The 18,584-nt window shown below is 35.7% G+C and overlaps 1 pseudogene across 1 annotated transcript; it reads right to left on the bottom strand.

Annotated features, from left to right (window-relative positions):
- Window positions 1-515: 515 nt before the first annotated feature.
- On the bottom strand, window positions 516-11,112 carry LOC306667704 (STE20/SPS1-related proline-alanine-rich protein kinase-like; annotated as a pseudogene). Its single transcript has 3 exons — window positions 10,990-11,112; window positions 2,104-3,584; window positions 516-553 (listed from the first exon to the last, which is right to left on the bottom strand). The product of its transcript is annotated as an STE20/SPS1-related proline-alanine-rich protein kinase-like (transcript).
- Between the last annotated feature and the right edge of the window lie 7,472 nt (window positions 11,113-18,584).

An 18,584-nucleotide genomic window follows, 5' to 3' on the forward strand; every position in this document is an offset into this window, starting at 1 on the left:
TAAAATAATAAAGAAAATTAGAGCAACAACACTTTTACAATTGGAAATGAAAAAAAAAAGTCATAAGTGACTTAGGAAAGCAAAAAGAATTAGGCCTTAAACAAGCAAGAGGGGAAATTTCACATACAAAATAAATCATGACACTTAAAAATCACTTAAAGGGTCAAGAACTTAAATGAATAGATTGTTCTAAAAGTGTAGATGCTGTTGGTTCAAAAACTAAGACTACTGGTTTAAAAATATATATCACATAATTAAAATCTTAAAACATTATTTACCCAACCAGTTTACTCTGTGGAGCTGTTCAAGCAGAATTTGAACATTAGAATATTGGCATTTGGATACCAGTCTTAGACATTTTGGGCTGCTACAACAAAATACCTTATTTTAAATAGTTTACAAACAGTAGAAATTCTTACATTTTCTGAGACTGGGTAGACCAAGATCCAGGTACCAGAATGACCAGACTTTGTTGAGGGCAAGTGTTCTGGTTTCCAGGGCCTTCTCACTGGGTCCTACATGGTGGAAGTGTTCCTAGTGTGCAGGTGTAAGCCTGTTTTGGGAGGACAAAAATCCTATAGGTGACATAATCACTTCCAAACCCCTTCTAATATTAACACCCTGTGGGTTAGGATCTCGACATGTGAATTTGAGGTAGACACAAACATCAAGACCATTAACAGTACTTCACCCAGGAAGATCTATTTTCTTATTAAAAAACTTTTCTTTATTGCTAATATATATTTCCTTTTTTTTTTTTTTTTTTTTTTTTTTTTGGTGCTGGGGATCAAACCCAGGGCCTTGTGCTTATAAGGCAAGCACTGTACCAACTGAGCTCTCTCCCCAGCCCCTATATTTGCTTTTTAAAATATATTAAAGAGTGGCTGTATCTAGGGTTAATTAGGAAAGAACCACAGTGACATCCTAGGAACTCACCTCCCTGAAACTTTAGATGCCAACTGTAAAAATCCTTAGGTATACTAGTTCCAAAATATATAGTCTAGCACAAGGCTACTTGGGTTAAAAGTATTTATTCTTGAATCTTAACAGGAATTTATCTATTAGTCATTGCACAAATCCCTTTCTTATTTTCACTCCATCTATGTTTTTTCAGAATTTAAAGTAAACAGACTCTGGGATTTTCAAGTTTATTACTTTTAGAATAACAAATCCTATTGCTTAGAGAGAGCCAAATCATAGAGTGGTATAGAGTTAGCAACCTAACAGAATGGCAACACTTTTATAGCATTCTAACTAATCTAATGAAGCAGATCTTCCATATGCCACCTGATGTAGAGGAAATTTTAGATCTGAAATTGTTCCCAAGGATATAAGCCTCAGGCACATTCTTCATGTGAAAGTTTGCAAGGCACCTTCCTTTCCCAAGAGACAATCAGATTGTGGATTGGTTTTTAGGCAAAAAGAATAAGCATCCTAGTTCATAATTCAGTCATTTAAAAATTAAAATTTATAAATATTATAAGGATAGACCTGAAATTTTTGCATAAATAACAAGAGATCAACTGCAAGAAGCATATAATCAAAACCTTTTTACTTATAGCTAATATGTGTAATGCAAAAATATATAAAAAATGAAATACACCATTTTTAAAACTAGAATTTGGTTAGTAAGTCTCTTTATAAGAATATTAACTTCTAAGTACAACAAAAAGGAGCAGTATTGTTAGATGTACTATTGAATTATAACAGAAATAACAACAATGAAAGGAGAAATAGGTTTCTGATAGAAAATTCATTTTGTTGCCAATAAATAGGACCACATAAGTATATTTCAGATTATTTTCATTTATGGGCTATCTAAATTGAATGCTAAGAATATTAAAGAGCTCTCGGAAAAATCAGGATCAGGAAGCTATAGCATTTGCTCATTTTCATACTGTGGATTGCTAGATAATAAAACAATTCGGAGTGTGAAATTTTTTAAAAAATAATTTTATTCCATTACATCTAAGTCAGTCTCTTCAATCTTCTGATTTTGCTGGGGCTGGGAATGGTGTGTGTGTGTGTGTGGAAATGGACAGGGAGAGGGTATGGAGGGGGTGCAACAGATCAGCGTAATAGCAAGGGCCAATATCAACTCACTCAGTTGAGCAAACCCAATCAGTTTCACTTCATCAGAAATCTCTGACCCATAACAGCCAAAAGCCAACTTAAATGTCAATATTTTAAAGCTTTGGGATCATTTACAATCTTCTGTAAGTTAGCAGCCACTATAACTACATGATGACCATAAACCCGGTCAAAAGGGAAGAGCTCCTGAGATACACCATCTGCTATATCTCTTCCTGGGATAAACTCAAATTCTATATCATTAAGCTTCTTGCTGAAGCTTCTCAATCTTAAGATGAGGTTTGTGGTGTAAGAAGCTTCTCTGTAGTCTTCACTCACATTGGGTTGGCCCTGAGAATCATGCACAGAGAAGGACTGTATTTGCTCTGGGCTGCTGGTGGTCACTGAGATCTCTAGATTTCCTTCTTTACACTTTGTAACTTCTCCTGAGAAGCAGCTGCTTTCCTCTCTTCACTTTTCTCATCCATTTCCTCATCACTCCACTCCCAGTCCCTTTCTTTGTTTTTCTGGCGGTGAATGCTTGACCCTGGAACTTCTCTTTGGGCTATCTGGGTATTCTGGTAAGCAGCTTCTCAATCAGGTATTCTCTGTTCTTGGTTTTCTGGAAGTAGCTGCATTTAAAAGTTCTGCTGCTGTGAGTCTTTTGGAAGAATACATTTGAAAACATGGTGAAAGTAATTTTCTAACAGACATGCCATATTTTTTCATCATTTATCTTTTCTTTAGGTTTCTTAAGTGGGTGGGTCATTTTCCAGAGTCCATATTAACATGTGCATAGGAAGGTATTTGTGATAAGATGCTGTTTCTGTTGCTATTTCAATGGACAATATTCCAAAAGTCCACATGTTGGCCTTGCAGTCATGGGCTCTCACCTGTTCCACAACTTCAAATGCCATCCAACATGGGGTGAAAACAGTGCTTTTCTTACTCTATTCCTTGTAACATCACCCCTGTTGCTAAGAATGCATTTACCCCAAAATCTGCAATTTGTACAAAATCATCCTCAACTAAAAGAATATTACCAGCTTTCAAATCTCTATGAATCTGACCATTTCTGTGTAGATTGCCTAAGCTTCCTGAAACCTCTTTAAGAATTGTTGCTATTACTGCCTCTTCCACACCTTTCTTGTGCTCTCCTCAGTTGACAATGTATTTGATGATGTTTAAAACTGAGCCTCCACTTAGCAATTTCATGACCAGGCCAAATTCAACTTTTACCACAAAAGAGTTGTAATAGGTCACTACATTGGGATAGCTGCACTGACTCATGACATGAATTTGTTTTAATGGTTCATACAGTCTGTCTGGAATTTTTCCAGGTTGATACACTTTATTGTTACATGTTCTTGCCTGGGTTTGCATAGGGAAGCCTGAACCACAGTAGTAGCTCCATTGCAGGTAACCTCTTGCAGCTCATATGCATCTGTGCAGATGGGCCAGCCCAAGGCCTGGGAAGCTGGGAGAGGTGCCCCTATTGCAGCTTCCAGAATGCACTAGCCAGAGGGCAATCTTCCACTTGAATCTTCCCTTGCCTCACCACCAACACCTTTAAACTGGTGAACACCCTCCCTGCTCCTGCTACTAAAGAATTATTGATAATTCTACTTATACATGCAATAAAATTCCATGAGCTAAAGAGTGAGAAAACAGGCCATTCTCAGTTCTAAGAAGGATGGTTATTAAGTTTCAGTCAAAAGTTAAGATAATGGAAGTTTTCCTTGTAGAGGAAATGATCAATTCAAGGAAAAGGAGCTATAAATGTTGAGCACTGCTGTTATTCCATCAGGAGGGAAAACGTCACCTTAGTAATGTCCACTAATTAAAACATACTGCTGCTCTACTTGAATTCCAATAAAATTTGTAATACTACTCTAAAATATTTGCTGGAAATAGCTTGCATTAAAACAGAACAAAATAAAACCAAACAGGAAAGAAATGCAATTTCAAAGATACTAACACCATGCAATAAGAAACAAAAAAAATATATTAATATTCCAACAGATGTTTTAAAACATCATATGGTTTTTATCACACAGAAAACTATGTTTGTATAATAGATATTTCAGATTAAAAAACCTACTAGCCAAAAAGGAAAATTTAACTAAAGATGTATTTCTGAAAGTAAAGTAACTAATGCAATAGAAGCCAAAAAAATGATATGTACTTATTTCTCATATTTATCGTTTCACACAGGTGCCTCCACAATGTAGTTAGCTTTATTTTATACATTAAATTAAATATAGGTAAGCTATCATAAAGTTTTTCTGAGGAAGTTAGAGTTGTATATTTACAAAACTGTCTGTTAATTTCTTTGTGCACTCTTTCTGAAGAGGTAATATTTGATGAAGTAAAGAGAAGGAAGAAGAGTGATTTAATCAGGATAATAGCCAACACTAGGATGGGCACGTGAACCTGTCTCTATAGAATATACAAAAAAGGGATGGCACCAAAAAAAGCCAACACTAATTGGCTTGAATAAATTATTATGGCGGAATAGGTATATGTGTGTGTACATGAATACTATATCAACTTATGTAAATTTTACAACAAAATACATAAATATAACAATGCACATATGATTATACCATGCATAAAATATAAAATTAATGTTATAAATGTATCCATGAAAGCTTAATAAATACTAATATAAATATTTAAATCTGAAAAAATATAATGCATTCAATATACCATTACATTGTATATTTTATACTGTTATAAATTTATAAGTAAGCTCCTATTGAACTCTGTAAAATAAAAATTAGCTATGTACCAAATCTCTAATTTTCTTGAAAAGCTGAAATTTATGAAATTTGATAAGAACATAGTTGGAAATACTATCATTCAATATAGTGAGAAAATTCATAGAAATTTCAAAAGAACTACCCATAACCAAAATACCATTTCACTTTATTCAAATAATGATTTAAAAGGAGATAATTATAATGCTAATAACAATACTAAATAACATACACAAAGAAATGTTTATGATTTGAATATACTTTAGACTCCACAACCCCCCCAAAATAAACCTAAGCTTTACAGAACTTATTGAGAAATATTCTAAGCCCTTTGGCTAAGATGAATTCTTGATTTTCTTTTCTTTTTCTGCCTTTCTATCTGTGTTCTATGACATGCTCTACTGCCTATAATACATCTGCCTGAGTATTAGAGTAATTCCATATTTACATGTCTTAAAGAGACAGAGGTCTCTCTGACCATGATGCAGTACACTCTGTACATAAATCCATAAACTGCAAACAAGGACATAGAAGAAGATTACACTGTGGAGTCCAGTTTGAAATAAACTCACTTTATACAACAAACCTGTCACATTGACAGAAGAAAGTTGCACTATAATGGCACCACATGAAATTCAAGAAACATCCATCCCAGCAGATGAGCAAATCTTACCATAGCAACACAAGCAATATAGAACAGGAAGGTAATGTGTCATCTTCTAAAATTTATAGTTCCATACTATCATTCCAAAAATACCAATGTGGATGAAATACCAGACAAAGAATTCAAAGGATGATTCAAAAAACTTACTGAAATCTGAGAGAATACAAATAAACAATTCAGAGACTTAAGGAAAAAGATACAGAATATAAGTGAGAAATAAAATAAAGAGAAAATTCAGGGGGAAAGAACCGAACACAAATCTTAGAAATGAAATGCTGAATAACTTTGTTAGATAAAAACTCATTTGAATACCAAAATACTAGAATAGATCAAAAGGAACAGAGAATATCTGAATTCAAAGATGATTTTGCCAAAATATTATTCAGATGAATAAATAAAAAGAAGAAACCTCCAAAATACCATTAAAATATCAAACAGTCATATAATTAGCGTACCAGAAGGTGAAAAGCTACATTCAGATTGCATAGGAAAAATATAAATTGAAATAAGAGCCACAAATTTCTCAAATATTAGGAAAGACATGGACATCCATGTTTCAGGGATATTTAGAGGCCCAATATAGAAATAATCAGAGATGAACAACTAAATGATATGTTATAGGTAAATTGTCAAAAATGCAGAAGAAAAGAATATTAAATTTGCAAAAGAAGGTGAGTCATGCTACAATAAATGAAAACCCATTAGACAAACAACAGATTTTACAGCCAAATTTCTAAAGGCCATAGGAACATTAAATAATGTGCTTCAAGTCCTGAAAGAAAATAACTGTCAAAGAACATTAATATAGGAGCAAGGTTATCATTCAGAATTGAAGAATAATCAAAGACATATCAAGATAAGCATAAACAGAGGGAATTCATAATCACCAGGACAGCATTATAGATGATATTTAAGAGAACCCTATCTACACTCAAGAGAAATAAAGACAATCATAATCATGAGATGATGTGACAGAATAAATCACAGTCAAAGGGTAGCATGCTAAAGAGATATAGGAAGGAATAAAATATTTATGTACTAGGCCATCAAACTTAGAAAGGTATAAAAGATGAATAAATGAACAACGAATATTCAAACAACCAGAAGAAAATCACTGAAATGGCAGGAACAAACACATACATTTTAATAATAAATCTGAAATTAAATAGTCTTAATTCTCTGATTAAACAACAGGCTGACTAAATACATGAAAAAATAAATAAGACTTAACAGTGTGCTACATATAAGAAACTTATCTAAAATGTAGACAGACTAAAAGTGAAAAGACAGAAAAAATATTAAAAGCAAATGGAACTCTAAAACATGGATAGCAGTAATTATATTCCACAAAATACACTTTTAAACAAGATCTGTGAAACAAATAATTTCACTATATATTGATCAAGTGAACAATACATCAAGAAGCTATAACAATTACACATGTAATTGTCCTGAAATTTGGAGCCCCCAATTTCATAAAATGAATAGTACCATACATAAAGGGTGATATAGGCCTTGATATAAGAATGATAAATAACTTTAATACAACACTCTCATGAACAGGTAGAAAATCCAGACAAAAATCAATGAATAAACAATAGTTATATTAATAACATCAAGTGGATTTCTCAAATGTCCACAGAATATTCCATCTAACATATGCAGATTACACATTCTTTTCATCAACAAGTGGATCTTTTTTTCAAAATCTACCACATATATTCCACAAGTACTTCTTTACAAAATTTTTCAATTGAAATAATTTATTACATCTTATCTCATCACAAATGGAATAAAACTAGAAATCAACAAGAGAAAATGCAGAAATTATACAAATACATGGAAATTTAGCAACACATTATTTAATGAACAGTGGTCATTGAAAAAAACCAGTGGGGAAATTTAAAGTTTCCTTGAATTAAATGAAAATGGAAACAAAACATATTTCAATCTGTGAGATATACCTAAAGTAGCCTAAAAGAAAAAAAAATTACAGAATGAATGATTACATTAAAAAAGTAGAGAGCTCTTACATACATACCCTCATGATATGCACCTAAAATTCTTACTAAAAAAAAAAAACAAATGAAACTCCCAAATTAACAGTAATAAATAGAAAGGCTCAGAGTATAGACCACTAGTGACTAAATGAACAATACAAGGGATTAGTAAAACTGAGTTGGTCCTTTGAAAAGATGAACAAAGGGCCTTAGCTAAATAGCTGAAAGAAAAGGAGAAAACTCAACTAAATTAAAGATGGAGAAGATGACATCAGAATAGACATGAATGAAATTTAAAAGATCACTAAGAAATACTTTGAAAGACTATATGCAAATAAATTTTAAAATCTTAAAAAAATAGGCAAATTTTCGAGACAAAACCACTGAAATTGGAATAAAAGGACATAGAAAATCTTATATATCAGTAATAAGTTATAAGATTGAAATAGGAATAGAAAGACTGAGCAAGAAAATCCAAGTCCAGTTGGATTTGTGGAATTTGAACAGATTTTTTGGGGAAAATAGCACTAATTCTCAAACTATTGTATAAAATTGAAAGGAAAGGATCACTTTCCAACTCATTTTATGAAGACAGTATCATGTGGTACTGAAATATGACAAGGTCACAACAATAAAGAAGACTACAGGCCAATATCCTTCATGAAAATGAATTAACTGAGGATGAGAAAAACCTTTACAATGAAAATTACAAAACACTGAAGAAATGATCCAAAGAAAACACTTCAAGGTAGAAAGACCTCAAATGTTCATGGATTGGTATAATTAATATTGTTAAAATGGTTACACTACCCAAATTAATCTACAGATTCAGTTTAGTCATTGAAATGCCAATACTTTCTACAAATCTTCATAACAGTTTTATTTATAATAGCAAAACCCAGAAAAGAATCAGGTATTTTTGAAAGATAAATTATAAGGCAAATTGTGATACCTTCATTTTATGGATAATAATAAAAAGAAACACTCCATCAGTATATACATATTCATCAGTTGAATTATATTTTTTATAAATTAAAACTCAAAAGCTTATATACTGCATAATTCAAATGATGTAACATTTTGAGATGGAAACATATTTGAAATAGACAACAGATTATTGATAATTGGAGCTTGAGTGCAAAGGGAGCTGGGAAGGAGGTGATTGAGGTTATAAAATGACAGCAAAAGGGATTCTTGTGGTGAAACTGCTCAGCATGGTATCTGTAGTAGTAGCACAACAAAGACAAGTGGGAAACAAAACTAAATTTACACATTTACATAGACATGTTCTCAAATGTGTGCTGTTAAAATTAAGGAAACTAAGATAAGTATATTTTGTCAAAGTCAGTAACTTAGTTGTGACATTATTCCGTAATTCTGTGTAATGTTCTTTTTTAAAGAACTTAACATTTATTTATTTATTTTTAATATGGTACTGAAGATCCAACCCAGTTTCTCACCCATGCTAGCTAAGTACTCTACCACTGAGCTACAATCCTCTGCTGCCACGGGCGACTGCCACAAGCTGCACCTGGACCTCATCAAGGAGATGTAGCAGTTCTTCCTGACGGTGGCCTATGCCTGCTGCACCATTCCCACCTACCACAGTGGCCAAATAAGCTTCATGCTATGCAGCAAAACCCAGAGCACCAATTTCCTAGAGTCCTGGCAATGGCTGATACAGACATAGGTGACGCACATGAAGCTGAAATACTACAACACGGATGTGCACCTTGCAGCCTTTGTGCTGCCTGAATTTGCCCACAAGGCCCTGAACAAAGTGTGCTGAACTCAGGTGACACTGCAATGCCACGCAGGATCTCGAACTAGACTGGGAAATCTCTGGTGTGCCCAGGACCCACCAGTCCTGGACCAGATCCCCTGTAAGCTCACACCCACCAACCAAGTGTTCCAGAGTCCAGAATGCTGTCTGGCCTGTCCTTCTGGGCAGACTCTGTGCATCCTTCTTTCTGGCATTGAGCCCTGAGTCTATACAAGTTCTATACAGCACTCTCTCTCTACCCTTTCTTGCCACTTAGCAAATGTGTATTTATAAAAAGAATAAAACGTTTTAAGGTGAGTGAAGGGTGCACAGGCAGGGTTACACACACACACTCAACCCAGCAGCTCCATCAGTCTCGAAGCTTGGTGCCTTGGATCCCACATCAGACAGAGAGAAAATCAAAGCCAAAGTAAGCTGGGTGGGGTGACCGTGGCTCTCTTTTCGTCCACCTCTTGCCTTATTCATGTCCCATTACAGGAACTCAGTCCCAATCTCAGTCCTGGAGCTCCAACTCTGCAGCAGACCACTTCCAGAGGTTCCAGTCCCACCCCAGCCCCAAACTGACAGAAAAACATCTTACATTCCCTCCATAGTTCCTTCTTTTAACTCCTCTAGCAAAAACATTTCCTACTAGATTCAAAAATATTTTACTCTTCAGTAAGGCAATAAGCCAATAAACCAATAAACCAGGTCATCCACTACTGCAACTGGCTTTGCTAAGGGCTGGGTGGCAAGTGCAGTCGTCATCTGACAGTTGAACTACAGGTGGCCACCCCATGCTGGTCCTCCGTGCCTCTCCAAAACGCTGGGGTAATGTGGGCCACCGTCTATTGGTATTCTTCGCAGGGTTCAGAAAGCCACTGTCTTTAGGCTCTCAAGTCCCTGACTGAGGCTGCACTTCAATTCAAATCATCTTCCCAGAAGTGCTGCTGCCACCTTTGGGGACCCACGAAGAGCATGGGATCCAGGATGACACAGACTTGACCCTTGGTATGTGCTCCCAGCGCCAAGAGAGCCCCACCCACGGGCACCTGTGTCATATGCCGCCTCTGGCAGCGGCTATGGCACCTGCCCAAATGTCAGCTCTCCTCACTGGAAAGAGCTGCCCCCGCGACCCTGGTTCCCCAGCATGCGCTCGCCCTTTCTGTTCACGCTTACCCCGCCCACATTCTACCCTCTTCCTTTTTTCCTCTAGTCCTTCTGTCTCCTTTATTTTGCATTTCATTTTTTAAAAGGGGACTGAAGATACTCTAAGTGGTAGGAGGGCCTGTCCCACTCCAAGAACTGTTCCTCTACCTGGTGGTGGCGGTCCTGGCTTCTGCTGGCCCGCTCCTCCTCTCCTTCCTCCCAGCCTTCCTCCTTCACGTCCTCCTCCCAGTGTTGGTAGCACAGGTGTAACGCACAAACTGCCTGTTTTCAGACCCACACCTGCCTGGCTTCTGTGCAAGACCAGCTGCCCTGCTGATGCCTTGATTTCCTGCCTCTCATGTGCCTGCTCAGCTGGGTTTTCTGACTAGTAGGGGATGGCGAATGCCAGCTGGGGTCACCAGCATTAGGAGCAGAGGCTGTGGGCGGCCAGGCGTGGCGCCAGGGTCAGGAAAAGCTGCGGAGGACGCTCGCCTAGGGCCACCGCCTTAGGTGCTGAATGAAGCGTCCTGATGCCCTGGAAGGCCAGGCCCCGGGCGGCTTGCCTGGGGAAGTGGGGGGACTCACCCTTGCTTCTCCGAAGTTGGACGTCAGCTTCTTGGCGGTTCCGAAGTTGTCCAGGAGAATGGTCTTCTGGGTGCTGGGCGCCAGCTCTAGAGCAACATCCCCTGGGTGGAATCCTCTGCGCATGCAGAGGAATGAGAGGTGGAGTTTGCGGGCATGCGCGCTGCTGGGCTGTGCGAAGTGCTGGGTCAGCGGCCGCAGCGCTTCTCTGGCCTGGCCCGGGGACAACTCGCTGTCCGTGCCCGCTTCAGTGAAGGGGGTCCCTGAGATCCCTGAGACGCCTTCCTCTCCAGAAGGGTCCCCCTTCCACCGAGGGGCACTCCCGCCCTGGGCCCTTGGTGTTGTTCGCCACCCAGAAGGCTGTCACCTATATATACATATATATCTGTTGTATTTATATCTGTTTTATATGTATACATATATATATCAGATAAAGCTGAATCAGAGGAACTTTTATCTTTCCGTGGTAACAAGAAGGAAAAAGAAAAATGAGCGTTATACCTAACTTACATATATATAAAGTTTAAAATAGAAAAGCAATGAAGTGAAATGAATTAGAAAAGAGAATGTTTAGTATGCAAAAAATGAGATATAAATGTGATATTTATTAACCACTAATATAGTCAATTAAAGATTCAAAAAATAAAATTCAAAAACAATAAAAAGTTTAATTATTAAGAAAAATTATTCAAAGTTAAAACTTAAAAACTTTAGGACATTATAGGAAATGAAAAATTTTGGATAAAGTAACACAATTTGAAAAAGAAAACTCAGATTGAACAACAGGGAAAAATTAGGAGAAGGGAAAGTTCCAGGAAGAAATAGAGGAAATGTATCCAGTGAAGATTTGAAGAATGAAGAGGGCACCTGTCCTTGACAATGTTGTCATAAGGATTTTCAACATCAAATAAAACCCCAATTCAATTTGTGAGGCAAATGTGGTCATTTCCCATACTTGTAAAAATAAACATTACCATCCACAAAAGGTTAAAGTTTTTAAAATTCATGCAATTTTTTATCACTTTTGCATACTTATTTTCATTTTATTCTATTTTCCATTACTAGTATTATATATTTATGTTGCATACCTACAGAATATGCAAGTATTTTATATCCTTTCTTTTATAAGTGATTATTAAAATTGTCCATGTTTATATTAGAATTTCAAAAATTTCCTTATTTTCCAATTACAGTTGTTGGGGCTAGGATTGTGACTCAGTGGTAGTCCACTTGCCCAGCATGTGTGAGGAATGGGCTTGGATACTCAATACCACATAAAAAAATAATAAATAAATAAATAAACAAAGGTATTGTGTCCATCTATGACTAAAAAAATTTAAAAATTATAAATGTTGATTGGATATAATTTAGATAATTAATTGAATTCTGAAGAAACTAAAAATATATATGTAATTCCACCAACCAGATACATAAGTACATTTGGATTGAAATCTTCTTTTTTAAAATTTTAAAGTTAATATACAATTCATATAATAAAAGTCATAGTTTGAGTGTACCATTCAGAGAATTTTTGTTTACTTATAATGTACAATCATCACCACCATCAATTTTAGAACATTTTCATTCACAATAAAAAGAAACCCCATACCCATTTTTAGTCACATCCCATTGCCTGACATCTTCAAAGCATGAGGCAAGCAACCATCTACTTTCTGTCTGTGGATTTCTCTATCCTGTATATTTTTAAAATTTGTTCTAATTAGTTCAATATGACAGGAGAATGCACTCTGGCTGTACATGATGCAGAGTAAGAGCAGTAGTGTAAGCATATATGTATATAGGGTAATAATGTCCATCTCTTTCCCATATGGGAAATGTGGTCATTTCCCATACTTATAAACATTACCATCCACAAAAGGTTAAAGTTTTTAAAATTCATGCAAATTTTATCACTTTTGCATACTTATTTTCATTTTATTCTATTTTCCATTACTGTCCTGTCCCTCCCACATCACCTCCCCTCCCCTTACTCCCCACTGTACAATCCAAAGATCCTTCATTCTTCCCTCCCCCACCATGGATCAGTATTCACTTATCAGAGAAAACATTTGGCCTTTGTTTTCTTGGGTTTGACTTATTTTGATTAGCATGATATTCTCCAGGTCCATCCAATTTACCTGCAAATGTCATGGTTTTATTCTTCTTTAATATCCTGGACATTTTAATAAATAGAATCATAGTATGCAATCCCTTTTGACCAGCTTCTTATAGTTAGCATGTTTTGAGGTTCATCTGTCTTGTATGAATCAACAATCCATTTCTTTTCATAGCTGAATAAAACTCCATTGTATGCACAGGCCATATTTTGTACATACATTCATCACCTGAAGGACATTTGGATTTTGTCCACTTTTTGATAATTATAAATAGTATTTTAAATGTTCATATACACATTTTTGCATGGACACATCTTTTTCAGTTCTTTTGGACATATATGCAAGAGTGCGATTTCTGGATCATGAGATCTTGGTTAGTAATTACATGATTTCACATTCCTACCACCAAAGTGTAAGCACTCCAATTTCTCCAAATTTTTTTGTAATAATTTTTTTTTCATTTTTTAGTATAACAATTTTAAAGGAGGGTGTGTGTCTAGTGAAGTGGTATCTCTCTGTTGTTTTAATTTGCATTTCCCTAATGACTAGTGAGCATCTTTTCATGATATTGACCATTTGTACATTTTCTTTAGAGAAATGTCTCTCAAAGTTCTTTTCCCATTTTTAGTCATTTATCTCTATTGAATTGCAAGAATAATTTATATACTCTGGTTAAAGACTCTTATCAGGTAAATTATGAGCAAATATAATTTTTCCCTTTCTGTAGGTTGTCTTTTCACTCTCTGAATAATGTCCTTTGATGCCCACCCCACAAAATACAGTTTCACTTTTGATGAAGTCTAGGTTATCTGGTTTTTCTTTCTTTCTTTCTTTTTTTTTTTTTTTTTGATCATTTGTATTTTCAATGTCATATCTAAGAAGTGGTGTTTACTTCAAAATCATAAAAATACATGTCTTTGTTTTCTAACAAGGGTTTCAAAGTTTTAGTTCTCATATTTACATTTTAATTTTTTTAGTTAATTTTTGTGTGTGACCTGAGATTAAGTGTTCGACTTCCCTCCTTTGCATGTGAATATCTCCTTGTGCAGCACCATTTGTTGAAAAGATTCTTTTCTCATCAAAGGATGTTGGCACCCTTGTTAAAATAAATTGACCACAGATATGTATTTATCCTGGTTCTCAATTCAATTCCATTGGTTGATAAATCTATTCTTATGTCAGAACCACCTTGTCATGACTGTAGCTTTGTAGTAAGGTTTGAAATTGAGAAGTGTGATTTTAACTTTAGTACTCCTTGTAAATTTTCAATTCAAAAACTTTGAAGTATTCACATCTGCATGTTAACAAATTCTATAGCAGCAATTTAAATATTTAAAATCCCATATTGTGAATTGTTATCATAAACAATGCTTAAAGAATACCCAATTAGACTTTGCTCCAGCCTTATTTGGAAAAATTGTTGTTTTCAAAGATCATATAATATTCCAGTAAGTTCTATACAGCAATTATATTAAATTTTGTTAACATTATAAATGTTGGGGTAATAATATTTTATATATTTGGTTAAGCTTCATTGGGATAATATACTAAGACAAATTATTCTAACTTGAGATTTGTCAAACATAGGATATCAATATTTTAGGACACTTGATACACATCATATGTGTGTGTGTGTGTGTGTGTGTGTGTGTGTACATGTATTTTTACAAATACATATTGTAACAATTCAAAGCTGCTCCAAAACCATACTTTGTTTCAGAATTGGGTATTCAGCTTTTTTTTAAACAAAACTAACCATCTATTTATTTTTTGAAGATTTTATTTTTATAACATAGTTAACAGTGTTTAATGTTCTTCATGAATTTTTTTCTAATTAGTTATATATGACAGAATACATTTAAAATATTTTGTGATTGAAAATATTGCCTCATTTTTGTTTGAATTACCTTTGCATGATTACTACAGATGTTTTGAATTCTGAATGTTCTAAATGTATTTTCTTTTGTGTACATTGTTTGTATGAAGATTACTCAATTTTCTATTAAGGGTTTTATTATAAGTCTTCAATCAAGATAGTAAAAACTTTTTTTTTCCTTTAAGAAAGCACATTAAGCTTTAATATAGAAATATTTAGGTTACACTTAACTTGTGCTCAAGTAATAAAAAACGTTTGTTCTTTTTTGATCTCATACATTCTCTCCTAGGTATGGCCCATCTCCTGTACACTTAGAGCGACCTTTGGCTACGTGGCTGGCTTTGTTATTTCACCACTCTGGATATAGTGGAATAGAAAGCAATTTATGTACAAGAACAATTAATTAGAGCAAAAGGGAGAATATATTTCTTTATGAAGAGTCCATAAGCACTGTGCAGAAATGTGTGTGGTCAAAACCAAGCAGTTCCATTTACAGCACTGTTTTTCTATGTAGTTTCAACACAATGTGATTGTAGCTTTCTAAACTATGAAACCCCTGAGAGATTATACCTTCTAGTTGAAATAAGTATTTATAATAGATTGTGGCTTCAGATGCTGTTTGCTGCTTCTTAGACCTTTAAGAAACATTCTTAATGAACTTCATAGAATTCTGAGGACAGGTTTTTTTTTTCCTTTCAAGTTTTAAATTGCTTCATAATCTAAGAGAGTTCTCGTATAGCTGTACCATTTTCACATGCTTTCTGAGAGAAGTTGACGGTTTCCTTGGCCACTGAAGATGTTTCTCACGTAATCAAACAACAGTTTATACATCTTGATCCTATTCTTTTTTTAACCACGTGTTTCTTTGGAGTTAAAATGTCTATGATAGCCTTATTGAAAACAGTCTTCAGTCCCTTCTGGGTTAAAGCTGAACATTCCACATAGCAGCATGCTCCTTTCTCTTTTGCTAGTTTCTGTCCTTGTTCCACACATATAGGTTTTCCTTTCATATCATTCAGTCTTGCTAAAGTTTTGGGGTCATCTCAGAGATCAATCTGAGTTCCCTAGCTTGACTCCCTGTGAGGACAGGGCAGAGGGGTGAGGAGAAAAAAGAAAACTTTTATTAAAGTATAATATTGCAATTTAAAACCACAATGAGATATTGCCTCCTGTTAAGATGATTATTGTCAAAAAGACAAGAAATAAGTGTTGGTGAGGATGTGGAGGAAAGGAAAGCCTTGTACATTCTTGGTGGGTATGTAAATTAGTACATCCAGTATGGCAAACATTATGGAATTTTCTCAAAAAATTATGGAGCTATCTTATGATCCATCAATCCCACTTCTGCATACATGGCCAAAGGAAAAGAAATCAGTATGTCATAGAGACACCTGCATTCCTGTGTTTATTGCAGCACCCTTCAAAGAAGCCAAGACACAAAATCAAATGAGTGTCCATCAATGGAAAACAGATAAATAAAATGGAGTAGATACTATGGAATACTATGCAACCTTAAGAAACAAGGAAATCCTGTCATTTGAGATAACATGAATGAACTCAAAGAACATTACAGTAAGTGAAATGAACTTAGCATGAAAAATTATTGCATGATCTCACTTATTGGTTAGAATCTAAAGTAGTTGAACCCATAGAAGTAAATAGTAGAATGATGGATACCAGGGGCCATCTGTTGAGGGTGTTGGATTGGGAAAATGTCTTTCAAAAGATACAAGATTTCAGTTAGACAGGAGGAATAAATTTCAGAGATCTCTTATATGCATGGTGAGCATAGTTAATAAAGATGCATTGTACAATAGAAAATTGCTTAAAGAGTAGATTTGAAATGTTCAGGTCACAAAAAATAAGTATATGAGGCAATGGGTATGTTAATTAGGTTGATTTAGTCATTTCACAATGTATGCATATATGAAAACATGCTGTGCAACAGAAGTAGATACATTTTATCTGTCAACTAAAAATGAAATTTACATTTTTAATTTTAATAATTAAATGAAAGTGTAGTATTAACCATTTTCTATAATTCTTGCTGTAAATACTTTTCTACCATTTATGCCTCAACTCTTTCTAGGGCATGAAAATGGAACAGCAGTCAAAGCATTATGCTGGACTTGGAATGATTCATTTTTGAAAAAATGAAAACAGGAACTATGCTGATTGTAGATCCCTCAAAAGTGGCTGCGTATTCAGTTTGTGGGTTATTAGTCTCTTTATTGTTATGTTTTGGACATCTGAAAAGTAACATATGCTTATTTTAATATTTAAAAGGTAACAAAGAATACTAGATGAAAATCTCCTTCTTTTGCAATCAGTCCCACTTTCTATTACCAGTTTCCTCCATCCCAACATGCAACATTCATCCATATCTCCAATCAATATTTTTCAATTGGCTTTTTTGTATAGAGGCAAGATAGAATGGTTCAGAGAGGATCAAATCCCACCTCTGCCCCCTGACAGCCCTGGCAGTGGTCAGGCCCCATCAGTCCCATTTATGAAGTGGGGATAGTGACATTCACCTCATGAATGACTGAGAGGAGATATATAAGGTGTTTGGCAGGGACCCAGGTCCTATGGTTACCACTGTGAACAAGCCCAGTGGGGCCTGATCTCAAGAATTCTGCCCCCACACCCCTCAGGACTTACACCTTTGTTCCCCCTTCTTACTTTCCCATTTTAAATTGCACTACTTATCATGCTGCTGACCTAGAATCTTCCCATGTCACCTCTTCCCACCACAGAGGCCCATTCATAGACCAGGCCCTTCCAGCAGTCATAAGGGAATGTCATTCCCTCATACTCTCTTTGAGAGTTTTCCACCAAATTCTCAAACTTTGTGTTCACCAGAATTATCTTGTCAGGTGCAGTAAAAACAATTGGGTTTTGCCTCAATGTTTGGACCAGTGGCATTCAGCCATGGGAGAGAAAGTGGAGACAAACCATGAATGTGCCCACTTATTTGGGTGCCATCATTTCTGTTCTCTGTGATGACAGTCACTGAATTGTATCAAAATGCTTACTAACACCTTCTCCACCAGTCCTAGAAGAGCAAGCTCTCAGTCTGAAAATATGTCTATGCCAACATGATATTTTAACAAAACATTCTTATTGCACTATCCAACACACCAAGAGGTGCCTTCTTTGATAGACAGCTTCTTGGAGGAGGTCAAGGTCATTGTGCCTCTGAGTGACTAGCAGACAAGAGGCAAAACTCCATCATCCCTGCCATGGTTCCTCCTCTGATGAGGGAGCGACCTGTATGTGATGATAAAGCTGTCCCCAAACTGCCTAGCACCTAGTGCAGGAAGCCCTGCCCAGGAAAGACTGCCTCTCCTCCTTTAAGGTCCTTTTGACCAGGTCCAGTGCACTGGAATAGCAGATCTTGAAGAGGAATTCCACCAAAAAACTGGCAGTTTAGTGGGAACCCAGCTACCAAGTCCATGGCCATGGAATGCAGGACCTCCCCAGCATTTCTGCCAGAGACTAAGGGTTTTCTCCCGGACTGTGAAGCTCCTAAAGGGAAGCTTTTCCATATCCACAGCTGAATACTGTGTCCTGTGAAAGTGGCTTATGAGCAGGGGGACCAAGTG

The sequence above is a fragment of the Sciurus vulgaris genome, assembly GCF_902686455.1.
Source record: "Sciurus vulgaris genome assembly, chromosome: 8".
Taxonomy (NCBI): Eukaryota; Metazoa; Chordata; class Mammalia; order Rodentia; family Sciuridae; genus Sciurus; species Sciurus vulgaris.